Genomic DNA, 18,001 nt, shown 5'->3' on the forward strand with positions numbered 1-18,001 from the left:
TTATAATTTTGAAAAACTTTAATGTGAGCTCTTAGAATCATGACTTGTCAGAGAAATAGAGCAACATATTCTCACTTTTTGCCTTCTACTTTGTTGGGAAGGCATTATGAGTTGTAGTACTTCTTCATGCAGAGCTGTGTATTATTTTCCATAAATATATATGATTGTATATGGTCAACCATTCTTATGTATAATATATTGTCACATAAAGTGCTTCTATCTTACAGCATAGTATCATAGAGGCCAGAATAAAAGAATTGGAAAGAAGAAAAATAAGACTAGTTATGGAAAGATCAGGATAGCAAAGGCTGTATACAGCTGAGCACAGGCTTGGTGGCTGGTTTGCATTGTGAATAGGGAGACATGGGAAGAAAAATAAATCCCTTATATCACTTGTGATATTTGTCACCTTTCCATTTGGGTGACATGATAGAAAGAAACTGCTGTTGAGATTCCTCAAAAATATGTTAGGTAAAGAGAGTTGGAAACAGACCTTGCATTGAACTGACCTTATCAAACATCAAAGAATCACCTCTTGGGAACTATGGTAAAATGCCCATTCTGATTCTGAATTTCTGAGACTGTGCATGTTCATTGAGATCTAAGGTGATGCAGATCCTGCTGGTCCTCCATCCACATTCTTAGTAGCAAGATATGCATTTTCCATTAAAGAAATATATACAGAGAACAGGAGGGAGTAACAGGTCCTGCCTGGGGGGTAGGTACTAGTGGAAGGTGGAGGAGGTCAGGAAAGGGAGGGAAAGGTTAAATACAGTACAAATACTATACATACACATGTATGTAAATGGAGAAGTGATACCTATTGAAACTATTCCAGGAATGGGGAGAGGGAGATAAAGGAGAATGGTGGAGGGTGTGAATTCAAGTATAATATGTTTGATATATTGTAAGAATTTTTGTTAATGCCACAGTGTACCCCTACCCAGCAGAACAGCAAAAAACAAAGAAAGAAATATATACACAGAGACACTGGGTAATCATTAATGGCCTGACAGGGCCAAAGGAAAACAAATTTTGCATTTCTTTCTGAGCATGTTGTTAGCTGGGGAGAGAGCATAAAGATGGGCAATAGAAATTGCAGTGTGTCTGCTTTTAGAATACTAATGCTGTAATATTTTATAGTTGTCTAGAATTCTAGTTCCATAATTCTAAGATATTGCTGCCAAATCAAGAAGAAAGAAATGTTATAAATAATCATACAAAACATTTATAATGGAAACAATCAAGATGCAGTTATAGAGATTATTTTGAAAAGAGATTGTCTAGTAGAAAGGAAGAGAAAAGAAAGCAGTTGTCAAAGTAATGAATTCATAATGAGAAAACTAGAGGGAACTCACTTCAGATGGCTTCAGTATATTAGCTGTTACTCAAAGACTAGAACTACACTCCATAGACTATTGGATGCAGGAGGGAGTGTTGGAATTGGGGTTAAGTGGAGGCATCAAAGATGTATGTTGCATTGATGTTAGTTACACAAATGGGAATAATTTCAGTACAAAAATCATTAAATTATTATTTAAAAGCAAAATAGTTATACCATAAAATATTTTCTGAACCAACATGACATTACAAAGCAGTGTAATTTGTAATAAAAATCATAGAGTATATTGCTTGAATGTCAAAAATCTGACTAGTAAATATTGCACTCACTTGAAATGTAGTTAGTTGTAAATATCCAATAATTCTGCAAAAAAAGTCAGTTTATTCTATTTTGATAATACTTTGATACAAAAGTTTATTATACAGTATTTCCTATAAGGAATTGTAATATGTCTAAACTAGATGGATAATGAATGTAGTCATTCCAATATCCCACATGGGTATGAAAACAGTAATAATCTATGAATGGCTACTTTAAATGTCTATATCCATGATGACAAGTATAGAAAATTTTTGATACAAAATGGATTATACACTTCGCTTGATTGTCATTGCCACTTTACATTTTCTAAATTACAGACCAAATTCCAGAATACTAACAAATTCTTAATTACACTGCTATAAAACATTCTGAAGTGTTTTGTTAAAGGGTTGGTTTTTCATTTTATCAGAGTACTACACATTTCAAATATCTTTTATAGTTTTAATACTCTCCTCTGTTTTGAGATTATATTTTTCTCCGTCAATCAGAATTTTCACATTGGTATTTGTGCCTTTTCTCTTTCAGTTATGTTCATTGGATACATAATCTTTCTGTGAAATTGTTAACTAAATTTAATCCTAATTTCACTCCTTCTATTATATTTCCAGTTCCATTCTCCCTCTTCCCTGCTCTTTCAAACAGTGATTGGCAGTTTCATTCTGTTATCTTCACATGTTTATGTGTAGTGTACTTCTACCCTTTTTACCCCATAGTAGTTTTCTTCTTCCTTCCCATCCTCCCACTGATCAACCTCAAGAGAACACCCCATATACATTAGTGTCCCACTGTTATCATCATCGTCACCATCATCATCATTTTAGGTCTAGGTTCCTCAAATAAGTGAGAATATACAATATTTGGCCTTTTAATCTTCATTTATTTCAGCTTAATGACCTAGCATTCCATTTGTTTTCTTGCAAATGGCAAAATTATATTTATGTATAAGTATATGTAATATTATGTTTTTGTTTTTTCATTTACCATTTCTTGAATGCCTCAGTCATTTCCACAGTTTGGCAATAGTGAAAAGAGCTATAATAAACATGGGTATGCAAGTATTGCTCTTTTTTTTAATCATCATACAAAAAAAGAATTTTATTTTGAGAAATTGATTTCTAATTTATTTCAAGTTTTTCTTTCAGAAATAAAACCACAGAACAACACAAGCTAATTCAACCTTAAAGGCTGGCATGCTGAGCAAGGAATGTTCTTATTCTTTGTAGGAGCTCCTTCTTTACACTGTCAGGTACCAGGGTTCTGCCTTTTGGAGTGATTTCAGCCATCAAGTCATCAACAGTAATGTGCTCTAGTCCTTTTTCTTTAATTACCTCTTTACAGTGTGCCTTCAATTGATCCTTCCAGCCACACTCAATTAATTTAGCTCTCAGCAACTCTTTGAGGCATTCTCTTTCTCCAGTTTCCACTAACCTTTGCTTAATCGCTGCTCTCATCTGTGCATCTTTGTTCATCTTGCTGACCACCATCACTGCAGGTGAGGGCCATCCCTTCCCAGTGACAAAATGATCCTTGTGCTGGCGACCATTACCTGCCACACGCTTCGGCTTCCCAGGCCAAAGTATTGCTCTTGTATACTAAACTCCATGGAATTTATGTCCAAGAGTGGTATTATAGGGTGAAAATGTAGGTCTACTTTTATTTTGGGGGGGATATCTCCATCCTTATTTCCATAGTGGTTATACTAGTTTACATCCCAACAACAGTGCGTCAGGATTCCTTTCTCCTCATGTAACCACCAGCATTTTTTTCTTTTATTATTCATAGATGCATACAAGGCTTGGGTCATTTCTCCCCCCTGCCCCCACCACCTCACTTACCACCCACTCCGCCCCCTCCTTCTCCCCCCTACCCCCTCAATACCCAGCAGAAACTATTTTGCCCTTATTTCTAAATTTTGTTGTAGAGAGAGTATAAGCAATAATAGGAAGGAACAAGGGGTTTTGCTGGTGGAGATAAGGATAGCTATACAGGGCATTGACTCACATTGATTTCCTGTGCGTGGGTGTTACCTTCTAGGTTAATTCTTTTTGATCTAACCTTTTCTCTAGTTGCTGGTCCCCTTTTCCTATTGGCCTCAGTTGCTTTTCAGGTATCTGCTTTAGTTTCTCTGCGTTAAGGGCAACAAATGCTAGCTACTTTTTAGGTGTCTTACCTATCCTCACCCCTCCCTTGTGTGCTCTCACTTTTATCACGTGCTCAAAGTCCAATCCCATTGTTGTGTTTTCCCTTGATCTAATGTCCACATATGAGGGACAACATACAATTTTTGGTCTTTTGGGCCAGGCTAACCTCACTCAGAATGATACCAGCGAATGATAACATTTCATTCTTCTTCATGGCTGCATAAAATTCCATTGTGTATAGATACCACATTTTCTTAATCCATTCATCAGTGGTGGGGCATCTTGGCTGTTTCCATAACTTGGCTATTGTGAATAGTGCCGCAATAAACATGGGTGTGCAGGTGCCTTTGGAGTAACCTGTGTCACAGTCCTTTGGGTATATCCCCAAGAGTGGTGTTGCTGGATCAAATGGTAGATCAATGTCTGGCTTTTTAAGTAGCCTCCAAATTTTTTTCCAGAGTGGTTGTACTAGTTTACATTCCCACCAACAGTGTAAGAGGGTTCCTTTTTCCCCCGCATCCTCACCAACACCTGTTGTTGGTGGTGTTGCTGATGATGGCTATTCTAACAGGGGTGAGGTGGAAACTTAGCGTGGTTTTAATTTGCATTTCCTTTATTGCTAGGGATGGTGAGCATTTTTTCATGTGTTTTTTGGCCATTTGAATTTCTTCTTTTGAGAAAGTTCTGTTTAGTTCACTTGCCCATTTCTTTATTGGTTCATTAGTTTTGGGAGAATTTAGTTTTTTAAGTTCCCTATATATTCTGGTTATCAGTCCTTTGTCTGATGTCTAGCTGGCAAATATTTTCTCCCACTCTGTGGGTGTTCTCTTCAGTTTAGAGACCATTTCTTTTGATGAACAGAAGCTTTTTAGCTTTATGAGGTCCCATTTATCTATGCTATCTCTTAGTTGCTGTGCTGCTGGGGTTTCGTTGAGAAAGTTCTTACCTATACCTACTAACTCCAGAGTATTTCCTACTCTTTCCTGTATCAACTTTAGAGTTTGTGGTCTGATATTAAGATCCTTGATCCATTTTGAGTTAATCTTGGTATAGGGTGATATACATGGATCTAGTTTCAGTTTTTTGCAGACTGCTAACCAGTTTTCCTAGCAGTTTTTGTTGAAGAAGCTGCTATTTCTCCATCGTATATATTTAGCTCCTTTGTCAAAGACAAGTTGGATATAGTTGTGTGGCTTCATATCTGGGTCCTCTATTCTGTTCCACTGGTCTTCATGTCTGTTTTTGTGCCAGTACCATGCTGTTTTTATTGTTATTGCTTTGTAATATAGTTTGAAGTCAGGTATTGTGATACCTCCTGCATTGTTCTTTTGACTGAGTATTGCCTTGGCTATTCGTGGCCTCTTGTGTTTCCATATAAATTTAACAGTAGATTTTTCAATCTCTTTAATGAATGTCATTGGAATTTTGATGGGAATTGCATTAAGCATGTAGATTACTTTTGGGAGTATCGACATTTTTACTATGTTGATTCTACCAATCCATGAGCATGGGAGATCTCTCCACTTTCTATAGTCTTCCTCAATCTCTTTCTTCAGAAGTGTATAGTTTTCCTTGTAGAGGTCTTTCACATCTTTTGTTAGATTTACACCTGGGTATTTGATTTTTTTGAGGCTATTGTAAATGGAACTGTTTTCATACAGTCTTTTTCAGTTTGCTCATTGTTAGTGTATAGAAATGCTAATGATTTTTCTACGTTGATTTTATATCCTGCTACCTTGCTATAGCTATTGATGATGTCTAGAAGCTTCTGAGTAGAGCTTTTTGGGTCTTCAAGGTATAGGATCATGTCATCTGCAAATAGGGATATTTTGACAGTTTCTTTACCTATTTGTATTCCTTTTATTCCTTCTTCTTGCCTAATTGCTCTGGCTAAGATTTCCAGTACTATGTTGAATAGGAGTGGAGATAGTGGGCATCCTTGTCTGGTTCCTGATTTTAGAGGGAATGGTTTCAGTTTTTCTCCATTAGGTATAATGCTGGCTGTAGGTTTGTCATATATAGCTTTTATAATGTTGAGGAACTTTCCTTCTATTCCTAGTTTTGTTAGAGCTTTCATCATGAAATGATGTTGGATCTTATCAAAGGCTTTTTCTGCATCTATTGAGATGATCAAGTGGTTTTTGTCTTTGCTTCTGTTAATGTGGTTTATTACATTTATTGATTTTTATATGTTGAACCATCCCTGCATCCCTGGGATGAAGCCTACTTGGTTGTGGTGAATAATCTTTTTGATGTGTTGTTGAATTCGGTTTGCCATTATTTTCTTGGGGATTTTTGCGTCAATGTTCATTAAGGAGATTGGCCTATAGTTCTCCTTTTTGGAGGTGTCTTTGCCTGGTTTTGGGGTAAGTGTAATACTGGCTTCATAAAATGTGTTAGGCAGTTTTCCTTCCCTTTATATTTCATGGAACAGTTTAAGGAAGGTTGGTATCAGTTCTTCTTTAAAGGTCTGATAGAATTCAGTAGAGAATCCATCAGGTCCTGGACTTTCTTTTTGGGGAGACTCTTGATGCTGCTTCAATTTCATTTTGTGTTATAGGTCTATTCAGGTGATTAATTTCCTCTTGGTTCAGTTTTGGATGGTCATATGTGTCTAGAAATCTGTCCATTTCTTTAAGATTTTCAAATTTATTTGAATATAGGTTCTGAAAGTAGTCTCTGATGATTTCCTGGACTTCCACGGTGTTTGTTGTTATCTCCCCTTTTGCATTCCTGATTTTACTAATTTGGGTTTTTTGTCTCCTCATGTAGTCAGGTTTGCCAGGGGTCTATCGATCTTGTTTATTTTTTCAAACAACCAACTTTTTGTTTCATTAATTCTTTGTATGGTGTTTTTGGTTTCTATTTCGTTGATTTCAGCTCTTATTTTTCTTATTTCTCTCCTTCTATTTGTTTTGGGATTTGCTTGTTCTTGTTTTTCTAGGAGTTTGAGATGTATCATTAGGTTATTGATTTGGGATCTTTCAGTCTTTTTAATATATGCACTCATGGCTATAAACTTTCCTCTCAGGACTGCCTTAGCTGTGTCCCATAGGTTCCGGTAGGTTGTGTTTTCATTTTCATTGACTTCCAGGAACTTTTTAATTTCCTCTTTTATTTCATCGATGATCCATTCTTCATTAAGTAATGAGTTATTTATTTTCCACCTGTTTGCATGTTTTTTGTCTTTATTTTTGTTGTTGAGTTCTAGTTTTATTGCATTGCGATCAGATAGAATGCATGGTATAATTTCTTTTTTCTTATATTTGCTGAGGCTTGCTTTGTGCCCTAGGATATGATCTATTTTGGAGATGGTTCCATGGGCTGCTGAGAAGAATGTATATTGTGTAGAAGTGTTCTGTAGACATCAAGTAGGTCCATTTGATCTATGGTATATTTTAGATCTTGGATTTCTTTATTGATTTTTTGTTTCGATGACCTATCTATTGATGATAATGGTGTTAAAGTCTCCCACAACCACTGTGTTGGCGTTTATATATGCTTTTAGGTCTTTCAGGGTATGTTTGATGAAATTGGGTGCGTTGACATTGGGTGCATACAGATTGATGATTATTATTTCCTTTTGGTCTATTTCCCCTTTTATTAGTATGGAATGTCCTTCTTTATCTTGTTTGATCAATGTAGGTTTGAAGTGTACTTTGTCAGAGATGAGTATTGCTACTCCTGCCTGTTTTCGGGGGCCATTGGCTTGGTAAATCTTCTTCCAGCCTTTCATCCTAAGCCTATGCTTATTTCTGTTGGTGAGATGGGTCTCCTGTAAGCAACAAATTGTTGGATCTTCCTTTTTAATCCATTTCGTCAAGCGGTGCCTTTTGATGGGTGAATTAAGACCATTAACATTAAGCGTTAGTACTGATAGGTATGTGGTGATTCCTGTCATTTAGTTGTCTCAGTTGTTTGAAGGTTTGATTGTGCGTACCTAAGTTGAGGTTACTCTCTACTGTCTTGCTTTTTCTTTTCCTGTGGTTTGGTGCTGCCTGTCTTTTCATGGTTAAGTTGGGTTTCACTTTCTGTGTGCAGAATCCCTTGCAGAATCTTTTGTAGTGGTGGCTTTGTGGTCACATATTGTTTTAGTTTCTGCTTATCATGGAAGACTTTTATTGCTCCATCTATTTTGAATGATAGTTTTGCTGGGTAGAATATCCTGGGGTTGAAGTTATTTTCATTCAGTGCCTGTGTTTCTTTTGAGAAGTCTACTGTGATTTTGATGGGTTTACCTTTGTATGTTACTTGTTTTTTCTCTCTTACAGCCTTCAATATTCTTTCCTTAGTTTCTGAACTTGTTGTTTTAATGATGATATGTTATGGGGTAGTTCTATTTTGATCTGGTCTGTTTGGTGTCCTGGAGGCCTCTTGCATCTGTATGGGAATATCTTCCTCTAGATTTGGGAAATTTTCCATTATTATTTTGTTGAATATATTACACATTCCCTTCGCTTGCACCTCTTCTCCTTCTTCGATGCCCATGATTCTCAAGTTTGGTCTTTTGATGGAGTCGGTGAGTTCTTGCATTTTCTTTTCACAGGTCTTGAGTTGTTTAATTAATAGTTCTTCAGGTTTTCCTTTAATTACCATTTCATCTTCAAGTTCTGAGATTCTGTCTTCTGTTTGTTCTATTCTGCTGGATTGGCCTTCCATTTTGTTTTGCAGTTCTGTTTCGCTGTCTTTTCTGAGGTTTTCAATATCCTGGCTCTTTTCCTCTTTACTGTCGATTTTTGTCCTAAGTTCATTTATCCATTTATTCATTGTGTTCTCTGTTTCACTTTGGTGTTTATACAGTGCTTCTATGGTTTCCTTTATTTCTTCTTTTGCTTTTTCAAATTCTCTATTTTTGTTGTCTTGGAATTTCTTGAGTGTCTCCTGTACATTTTGGTTGACCCTATCCGGTATCATCTCTATAAAATTCTCATTGAGTACCTGTAGTATGTCTTCTTTTAAATTATTCTTGTGGGCTTCATTGGGTCCTTTGGCATAGTTTATCTTCATTTTGTTGGAGTCTGGATCTGAGTTTCTGTTTTCTTCATTCCCCTCTGGTTCCTGTACTAACTTTTTGCTGTGGGGCAACTGGTTTCCCTGTTTTTTCTTTCTTCCCATCATTGTCTTTGGTGTTGTTACTGTCCCTGTACTGTGTGCAATTAAGTATTTTCTAGCTTGTAATAATAACAATGGTAATATTCAGAATGGAAGGGTGAGATGAGATGGAAAGGAAGAAGTTAAAGAAAGGGGGAAAACAAATACACAGATAAGAAGGAGAAAACCGAACAAGATATCAGACAAGAAAGTTTCAAAGGTATAAACAGGGAGCGTTAGTGTACTAATTGACAGTAAGCTGAACAGACATTAGAGAGACAGAGAGAAGATTGAAAATCAAAACTAAAAAAAATAAAGATAAGAATAAAACTAAAAAATAAGTAAATGAAAGAAATATCTACATATAAAAATGAATTAAAATCAGATGAAAAATAGGAAATTAAGAAAAAAAACAAAAAATCAAAAAACCAAAAAGCCTCCAAGTTCAAATGCAATGAAGTTTCAGTCTTAATAATTTGGGTGTCCCTCTCAGTCTCCATTCCTGGAGATAGTGCCTCAGATGTTGTTCTGTGTTGTCACATCAAAGGGGACACATAAAGTAGGACAAAACTACACACACACACACACACACACACACAAACCCCATCAAGTGTCCCAAGTTCAAATGCAATACAGTTTCAGTAAGTTTTTCCACTTGCAGGTGTAATTCGATTGTTCTCCCATCAAAGGTAGGGAGAAAAAGAAAAAAAAGAGTCTGGAGACAGTTCTGAGAATGGCATCTGCAGCTGTGGCTTGACTGCCTGCTGCTGTCAGCCTGCTGTTGCTGGAGGCGTTATTTATGCAGATCTCTGGGGTGAGCTTAGCACTCACCTGTCCCCGCAGGCTTTCTTTGCTCAGAGTTCTCCTGTGCGGGAGCCTCTGCTACAAGCTTTCCCCTTTCCAAGCACTGGGAAAGATGACACTGCACCCGCGTTGTCAGGCCTGCATGTTTATTTACAGTTCATGTGGGAGGTGGGTCTTCCCCCCTCTCCTGTGCAGTTTTCCTCCCACCGCCACTTTCACAAGCTTTCTTGCTCCTGATTACTGGGCGGTGCTGCTGCTCCTGCCAGCCACCATGTTTGTTTACAGTTCACGTGGGAAGTGGGTCTTCCCTCCTCTCCTGTGGAGTTTTCCTCCCTCTGCCACTCTCCCAAGCTTTCCCGCTCCTGGTTGCTGGGCGCGCACCCCACACCCACTCCCACCAGAGCCTCGCTGGCCCGCCTGACTTGTTTATTTACAGTCCACGGAAGGATTCCCTTCCCCCAATCTTCGGCACTTATGGCGCCCCACCCTCTTTCCCAGTGTCTTTATTGTTCTTATTGCTTATTACTCAGTTTCTCTTTTTTCCCCGGGTGGAGTTTGGTCTGTCCAGGGGTCTATGCTGCTCTGGCCCAGGCTTGTCTGTGGGGGTACTGCGGAACTGTGAAGCTCACCTGATCCGCATCTTCCCAAGCCGTCTTGGTGCTGGTGACTGGCGGCCCGGGGGTCCTCCTGGTTTCTCCATTTAACGTGAAGTGGAGATTCTCTGTGCCAGTTGGAGGTGTGGAGGGATCAAAGTTAGGCATCTTCTCAGTGATTATGCCTGCACAGTGTGTCTCCAGTGTCTCTCCAAGATTTCACTATACGAGGCTCGCTTTCTGCTTCCTCCTTCTAGCCGCCATCTTGGAATCTTTTTTTTTTTTCTTGATGATGGCAAATATGACTAGGGTGAGTGAGAATTTTAGTGTTGTTTTTATTTTCATTTCTTTTATGGGTAGAATGTTAAGTATTGCTTCATGTACTTACTAGACATCTGTATCATCTCATTTGCCCAATTAATTGGATCTCCTTTTGCTGGTTTTTTTTTTTTAGCTATTTGAACATTCTGTATATTTATCTCTTCTCTGTTAAATATCTGGGAAATATTTTCTCCTATTCTGTGATCATCTCTTGATTCTCATAATAATTTCTTCTAATGTGCAGAACCTTTTTAATTTAATGCAGTCTCTTTTGTCCATTCTTGTTCTTATTTCCTTTGTATTTGGAGTCCAGTTCAGAAAATAATTACCAATGCCTATCTTGTAGCAGGGAGAAGGACCAGAAGAGAAACAGACAAGCCTGTGTTCTGATAAAGTAGCTGGGAAGAAGGGATGGCATAGTGGAGATAAAATTTAAGGAATCTAAACATGGAGAAAGTCACATAACACGAGAGTGAAGTAGCCTGTATATTTGCATGTAACCATATATAACTTACACCTTGCTTTTTGCTTCTGTAACCTGCTTGCAAGGGTATATAACATGAGACCCCTTGGTTCTCAGGCTTAGCCTTTGGATATGAGTCTATCAGGTCTATGCTGGCACAAAAAAACATTGCTTCCTGCTGAATTGCCTCAGTGTCCTGTGTCTCAGTTTGAGATTCCCATAACATTTCTTAGGGGCTCACTGCCAAGATTACAGAGTCAATGGTTTTTCACCTCCCTTGTTGCTGGGGTGCACCCCCTGGGCCACCAGGAGACCTGATCCCACCAGACACCAATGTCCAGCTTGATCTAGAGAAGGGACTCATCCTCCCAGTGAGTCTGTGTAAGGGCATCAGACACACAATGGACCATGGTGAGTAACAGGAAGCAGCAGGGGGAGTGCCACTTGTCAGACAGGTAAGAACCCAGGTTCAAATTCAGGCCTACATCAGGAGGCAGAGGGGGAGTCTGATCAACTCACAGAGAGACACACTAGTAACCAACTTTTAGGGTGAAACCATGTCTCTCAGGTTCAGGGAGATGGCAGAAGAAATGTACTGTGTGAGATTTTGTGAAAGTGAGAGCCTGAGACACAGCCCAGCTGTGAAGCAAGTGCAGAGTCCAAATTCACAAGTCCATAGTGAATGCATATGGTGTACAGTGAGCCCTAACAGGGTCTCCACGCCAGGGTTTATATGGACTCACTGAGGCCAAAGAGACACCTAAATTCCCATGAGGGGAGTGGCCAGAGACTGGTGAAGCAAGTGAGGACCTGTGTAGGTGCAATCCCTGGCCAGGTGACTGTGTCCAGGTCATCAATAAGGGGCATGTATTGCTTTCCCTTTTGTGCTGGAGTAGCAGTCTCCCCACCCCACTTTATCTGTCTTGCTGTCTGGTAACAGAAACAGATGGGTGGAAATAGGAGTAAAAACACTGCCTTGGAGTGTATGGTTAAAAACTTTAAAATGGGATTTAATGAAGACTATGGAGTTAACTCCTAACAAGCTTAAGTCCCTTTGTGAAGTAAATTGGTCAGTTCTTGGTATAGGTTGGCACCCAGAAGAGTCATTAAATAAAACAGTGGTTAATGAAGTTATAGGGTAATTTTAGGGAGACCTGGGTATCCAGATCAATTTCCCTATATTGACTGCTGAAAGGATGCTGTCTTAAGCCAACACACATGGCTAAGGCCTTGTCTGGAAGAGACCTGTAGAATTATGGTAGCCAGGGTGGATGCAACTTCCAAGTGTAGAGAGAAAACAAAGGTGCCTATAATGGCCAAGGAGCCCAAGGAATAACACTGCCTTATTTACCCCTTTATCTACCTCTACCACCATCACCCAGTTCCACATCCCCATCTCCAACATTGGAGGGGAAGTTCAAGGGACAGCCACAGCTGTAAAGTGTGGCCCAGAAACCCCTGGGACTCCAACTCCCTTGACCTCCCTGAGTCCTACAGACCCCATGCCTACTCTCACTTTTCTGGTTCTCACTCCATATTCCCCATTCAACTGAGGACATTGAACCAGTCTCTGTGAGGACCCCTCCTCTCCTCAGACTCCCACTGCCCTGCAGATGCTCCTGAGGGAAGCCCAGAGCCCAATGTATTATGACCAGGAAGGCCACATACAAGTAGAAGGATGGACATTTGTCTACCAGGCATTTACCACCACAGACCTCCTCAACTAAAAACATCATACCCACTCCTTCATGGAAAAGCCTCAAGTTCTGATTCATTTGATGCAGTCTATCATCCGACCTCACAAACTCACCTGGACAGACTGTGGACAGCTTCTTCTGAATAGTGGCACCATATAACGTTAGCAGCTCTAAAGTGGTTTGAAGATCATGCCATTTAGGGCATTCTAAATGCCTAGGCATAGGCTCAGGCCCATTTTCCCAAAGAAGACACCTGTTGGAACCCCAATGATGACCAAGATTACCTGGGACTTGAGCAATATCAGGAAGCATTATTGGGAGGCATGAAGGAAGGAGAGAAATCGGCCATGAACACCATGGGCAAAACATGAGAAGTCCTCCAAGGACCAGATGAGACTCCCAGCCAATTCTATGAGCATTTGTGTGATGCCTTCCATTTGTACACCCCCTTTGACCCAAAGCCACTGAAAACCAGGAGATAATTAACTCCTCTTTTCTTTGGCCAGGCCCAGGGAGGGAGACATGAGGCAAAAATTGGAGAAAGTGGAGGGATTTGCTGGAATAAACACTAGCTAGCTTCTGGAGGTGGCCACAAAAGTTTTGTCAATTGAGATCAGCAGGCTATGCAGGAGGCTGACAGGAAGATGAAAAGGAAAGTGGACCTCCTTGCAGCAGGCCTTACTGGACAGTCAGGTGGACCCCAGTGAGCTAATCCAGGCATAGGCAAAGGCAATCCCTGAAGATGATGACAAATACCCCCAAGACACCCCCAACCTAGGGAGGAATTAGAGAGACATCAATGTACCTACTGTCATCACGAAGGGCATTGGGAAAATAAATGTCCCCAATGGGACAGGGACTCCCAGAAGGCTCAGCCAGACCAGAGGAATGAATTTCTCTGTCTCCCTGATTGCTCTGTGGACACGATGAGCAGGGACTTGTTATGCAAACTGAGGGCACAGATAACTTTTGACTCAGATGGCATGGCACAACAGCCTTAAACTTGTGAAGATCTGAGGCAAAGACTCTAATCCTCAATGTTGCACAAGAAGAAGAATGGCAGCTCTATGCCCTTGAAGGCAGGCTTCATGAGATTCCTGAGCTTCCTTTCAAGATTCAAGATGTAAGGGCTGAGGATAATTCCCCAGGTCTGGCCTGAAATGTGCCTCCAATAGTGGTGAAACTAAAGCTGGGAGCCACCCCCATCAGCCAGAAACAGTACTTCATTCCTCCCAAGGCCCAGGTAGGAGTTCAAAAGCACTTTGACAGACTCTTAAAGTATGGGATCCTCCAACCTTGTCAGTCATCCTGAATACCCCTTTATTATTGGTCCAGAAACTGGAGACTGAGGATTTCAGGTCAGTTCAGGACTTCCAGGCAGTAAATTCAGCAACTGTCACTTTGCACCCCAGAGTCCCAAATCCATACACGTTTCTAGGTCTTGTCCCAGCTGAGGCAAATTTTTTTTTACCACCTAGATCTTAAAGATCCATTCTTCTGCATCTCCCTGGTCCCACAGAGCCAGCCTATTTTTGCCTTCCAATGAGAATATCCCAATACTGGGGAAAAGGGCAACTAACCTTGACTCAGTTGCCACAAGTTTTCAAAAATTCACCCACTATTTTCAGAACTGCCTTGGCATCTGACCTAAAAACTTCTCAGCTGACCAGCATGGCTGCACACTCCTCCAGTACATAGATGACCTCCTGTTGACTAGACCAACTTGGGAGGACTATATGGAAGGGATGCACCTCCTCCTTTCCCTTTTGTGGGAGTCAGGATACAAAGTCTGTAGGAAAAAGACCCAGATTTGCCAAAACACTGTCAAACACCTTGGCTTTCACCTCTTGCAGAAGCAATGCAGCCTCTACCCTGAGAGGAAACAGGCTGTATGTGCTATCCCAACCCCTAAGATCTGTCAGCAAATTAGAGTTTTGGGGAGCTACAGGTTTCTGCCTGGATCCCTAACTACTCCCTCTTCAACAAACCCCTCTATGAAGCCACAAAGATGGAATGATAGGAGTCTGTGGTATGGGGGAGGGAGCAATAGAAATCCTTTAAAGAAATCAAGAAGGAAATCACAACTGCACCAGCAGTAAGCCTGCCAAATATGATGAAGCCATTTTTCCTGTGTGTCCATGAACAACAAGAAAAACAATAGGGGTCCTGACTCAGTTATTAGGCTCCTGGCACCATCTGGTGGTTTCATTGGCAAAACAACTTGACTCAGTTTCCCGAAGCTGGCCATCTTGCCTATGTGCTGTAACATCCACTGGGACCTGGGAAACAGAAATAGACAAGCTCACCTTAAGGAAAAAACTCACTGTCTGGGTTTCCCACTCCATCCTGACACTCATGGAGTATAAAGGAAATTATTGACTAACTCTCAGATGGTCAAATACCAGAGTATGCTATGTGAAAATCCAAGCATCCAGCTCGAGGTTGTTAAGACTCTAAACATGGCCACTCTATTGCCAGTTGACTCAGGTCTCTCTGGAACATGACTGCTTAGAGGTTACAGATGAGGTTTTCTTGAGCTGGCAAGATGTAACTGATCAGCCTTTCTACAATCCAGACATTGAATATTTCTCAGATGTTCAAAGTGTTGTGCGGGATGGCACACACTTTACCGGTGATGCCATGGTGACTTTGGACTCAGTCATTGAGGTTCGCCCACTGCCAGTCGGGACCTCTGTGCAGAAGGCTGAGCTTGTTGCCCTCACATGGGCACTCCAGCACCCTGCAGGGATGGGAGTAAACATCTACACTGATTCTAAATATGCCTTCACAACCATTCATGTCCATGGAGCCTTATATAAAGACAGGGGACTCATTAATTAGGGAGGAAAAAGTATCGAGTATGGGCAGGAAATTCTCAAACTCCTAGATGCAGTGTGGACCCCTAAATGGGTGGCAGTTATACATTGATGAAGGCACCAGAAGGGATATACAACAATTGCCTGGGGAAATCAGAATGCTGACAAGGAGGCCAAACAAGCAGCCCTCACATGAGTCCAGCCCCAACTGTTCTGACAGCTGCCTTGTTCCCATGTCACTTAATTGAATGGGACCCATGATATACACCACAAGAAGAGGGGTGGTTTCAGACAGAGGGAAACTTTCTACTGGATGGATGGTGGAAGTTTTCCAATGGCTTCATTGCCATACCTGAGTCTCTGGCCCCTACATTTGTCAAGTAGTTCCACCAAGGAACTCATTCAGGGTGAAGAGCCCTTGAGACCACCCTGGCCCAGTATTTTTATGTTCCCAAGCTCTCCAGCATAAGTAAGGAAGTATGTGAGAGATGTAGCCTATATGCCAAAAATAACCCCAGACAAGGGCTAAGAGCACCTCTGCAGGCCAAGAGTATTGGTGGAACTGCTCTTGAAAAGTTGATCATGGACATCACCGAAATGCCACGAGCCTCAAGGATGCCAATCTGTTGGCATTTGTTTATACCTTCTCAGGATGGGTGGAAGCCTTCCCCATATGAACTGAAAAGGCCTGGGAGGTGGCCAGATGTCTGTTAATGGAAATCATCCCTCGGTTTGGGATACCTGTGTCTATTGGCTCTGCTAATGGACCAGTTTTTGTTGCAAAGGTGGTACAGCTGATGGCTAAGGGCCTAGGAATCACCTGAAATTTGCATACAGCCTACTGCCCCTAGAGTTCAGGAAAAGTGGAATGCATAAATAGAACCCTAAAATTAACAGTTAGGAAAACTGTGTCAGGACACCCATTTGCAGTGGGATCAATTACTGCCTGTAGCATTACTAACGATTAGGTCTAGTCCTACGAGGCAGACAGGTTCTCACCATTTGATGTCCTTTATGGATGCCCATCCTCCTTAATCAAGGGCATAAGGGTGGACCTTAAGGAAATAGGTGACCTCACCTTGAGGCAGCAGATGCAGGCCCTTGGGTTGACTGTCAAATTTCAATGACTGGATCTGGGAGAGAGTTGCCTGATAACTCCCATGCACCCTTATAGGTCAGTGGATGCTGTATAGGTAAAGGAATGGAATGTCCAACCATTAAAGCCTCATTTGAGAGGCCCATTTGTTGTTACTTTGTCTACCCCTACCACAGTTGAAGTAGCAGAGATTGCTCCTTGAATACACCACAACCAAGTCAACCCAGCTTCTCTTGAAGTTTGGTAGAAACCATCCCCCACTGAATGGTCCCACTCTGAAACGTTTTTATTAGCTCTCTCCTACCGCTTTTGGGCAGGATGCATAACTACTGTTTATTGTTACTGATCTGATTTCCTTTCATGGTCCCAGATCCCTCCTCTTGTGACCTATGTATGCATACTACTTGGACAGGAAGTGTTGTCACCAGGACTTTGCTTTTGCGTATTTACTATTCCTGTGCAGGCACTGTCATCAGGTCATGCACTCACAACCATACCATCTACTCAGTGTATTCCCATGGTAATCAGCATGTCTGTTTCAACCACAACTACAGCCCTTGGGAACAATGGGTGGAGGTCCAGAGACTTGAGGTCCGGAGGTCCGGTGCCATTGGGGGGAATTATCATTAACCATACCCAGGAATTCAAACCTGATAAACCAGTGTCAGTGTTTTTCATGTATGTGCAGCCATAGGAGGATGTGGAGGCCTAGCCTGGGAGAGAGCCTATATGTTAAATGATAAACACATGTGCCTGGACCCATGTGGCAGGTCATGTGGTAGTGCAGGTTAGCATTATTGCACTCACTGGAGTTGCATCTCATGAGCTACTTGGCAGACAGTGGGACACTCGGTTGTCCTCCACAAGGGAACACCTATACCCGACTGTACCCTTCACAATTGTAATCCTGTAAATTTTACTGTGCTTAAGACCTCAGATTGGGAACAGGGATCCATAGTTGGTATAAAGATAAATGGAAAGGTGTACTATCCTGGGACCTTACTGCACCTCAGGTTACTAACTATCAACCATGAGAGTTCCTCTTACCAAGTCTTTCATTCCTTTTATGAGGAAATGAAAAGTGAGTTCCCTATATCTGCAAGACTAAATACTTGTTCCTCTCATTGGCTGAGTCTATAGCCCAGACACTGAAAGTCACTTCATACTATGTTTGTGGAATAACCAACATTGGAGACTACTGGCCATGTGAAGCAAGGGAGCTAGACACTCGGGATCCCTTTAATGAGACCACCTTCCCCAAACGCAGGACAAGCCATCTAGCTCCTAAAAACTTCTATCTTTGGGAATTGCTGTAT

At 41.1% G+C, this 18,001-nt stretch overlaps 1 pseudogene; it reads right to left on the reverse strand.

Moving 5' to 3' along the window:
• Positions 1-2,753: 2,753 nt before the first annotated feature.
• Positions 2,754-3,157, reverse strand: LOC109679903 (transcription and mRNA export factor ENY2 pseudogene; annotated as a pseudogene).
• Between the last annotated feature and the right edge of the window lie 14,844 nt (positions 3,158-18,001).

Source organism: Castor canadensis, chromosome 10, assembly GCF_047511655.1.
Source record: "Castor canadensis chromosome 10, mCasCan1.hap1v2, whole genome shotgun sequence".
NCBI lineage: Eukaryota > Metazoa > Chordata > Mammalia > Rodentia > Castoridae > Castor > Castor canadensis.